Here is a 1,691-nt window from a genome sequence, read left to right as displayed (position 1 = left end):
GGGGAGGGGAGATGAGGGGAGGGAGAGGAGACGAGAGAGGAGAGGAGACGAGGGGAGGGAGAGGAGACGAGAGAGAAGGGGAGACGAGGGGAGGCGGGGGAGACGAGGGGGGAGGGGAGACGAGGAGGGGAGGAGACGAGAGAGGAGAGGAGATTTGAGGAAAGAGAGAGACGAGAGGGGGGAGGGGAGACGAGGGAGGGAGGGAGACGAGGGGAGGAGGGGGAGGCGAGGGGAGGGAGGGGAGACGTGAGGGAGGGAAGGAGATGAGAGAGGGAGAGAGACTAGGGGAGGGAGAGGATGAGAGAGGGAGAGGAGACGAGGAAGGAGAGGGAGACGAGGGGGAAGGGAGACGAGGGAGGGGAGAGAGATGAGGGAGGGAGAGGAGACGAGGGAGGAGAGGAGACAAGAGAGGGAGAGGAGACGAGGAGGGAGGGAAGACGAGGGGGGAGGGGAGACGACGGGGGAGGAGACGAGGGAGGGAGAGAGACGAGGGGAGGAGAGGAGACGAGGGGGGAGGGGAGACGAGGGAGGGAGGGGAGACGAGGGAGGAGGGAGGGGAAAGGGAGACGAGGGAGGGAGGGGAAAGGAGACTAGGGAGGGGAGAGGAGACGATGGGGAGAGGAGACAAGGGGAGGTGACGAGGGAGGAGGGAGACGAGGGAGGAGGGGAGACGAGGGAGAGGAGATGAAGGAGGGAGAGACGAGGGGAGGAGACGACGGGGGGAGGGGAGACGAGGGAGGAGAGGAGACGAGGGGGGGAGGTGGGAGACGAGGGAGGGAGGGGAGACGAGGAGGGAGGGGAGACGAGGGAGGGAGGAGGGGAGACGAGGGGAGGGAGGGAGGAGACGAGGGAGGAGGTGAGACGAGGGGGGGGGAGGGGAGACGACGGGGAGGGGAGACGAGGGGAGGGAGAGGAGATGAGGGAGGAGAGGAGACGAGGGGGAGGGGAGGATGAGGGAGGGGAGGGAGACGACGGAGGGAGGGGAGACGAGGGAGTGAGGGCAGAAGAGAATGCAGAGAGAGGGAGAGAGTGAGACGAGGGGAGGGAAGGGGAGACGAGGGGAGGAGGGAAAGGAGACGAGGGAGGGAGAGGAGACGACGGGGGAGGGGAGGACAAGGGAGGGAGAGGAGACGAGGGGGGAGGGGAGGATGAGGAGGGAGGGGAGACGAGGGGAGGAGGGGAGGATGAGGGATGGAGAGGAGACGAGGGGAGGGGAGACGAGAGGGGGGGAGAGGAGACGAGGATTGGGAGAGGAGTCGAGAGGTGGGAGAGGAGAGGAGACGAGGGGAGGAAGGAGAGGCAACAAGGAGGAGAGGAGACGAGGGGGGAGGGGAGAGGGGAGAGGGGAGGGAGAGGAGACGAAGGGGTAGGGAGAGGAGACGTAAGAAGGAGGGGAGGACACATGGGAAGGGAGAAGAGATGATGGAGGGAGAGGAAACGAGGGGAGGGAGAGGAGACGAGAGGAGGGAGAGGAGACTAAGGGAGGGGATGCAAGGGGAGGGGAGGAAACGAGAGGGGGGAGAGGAGACGAGGGGGGAGGGGAGAGGAGACGAGGGGAGGAAGAGAGACGAGGGGAGAGGATACGAAGGAGAGGGAGACGAGGGGAGGGAGAGAGACGAGGGGAATAAGAGGAGACGAGGGGGAGGGAGAAGAGACGAAGGGAGAGGGACAAGGAGGGGGAGGGGAGGGGA

Source organism: Homarus americanus, unplaced genomic scaffold (assembly GCF_018991925.1).
Source record: "Homarus americanus isolate GMGI-L3 unplaced genomic scaffold, GMGI_Hamer_2.0 scaffold42105, whole genome shotgun sequence".
In the NCBI taxonomy this organism is placed as follows: Eukaryota; Metazoa; Arthropoda; class Malacostraca; order Decapoda; family Nephropidae; genus Homarus; species Homarus americanus.
This window is presented reverse-complemented; position numbering follows the sequence as displayed.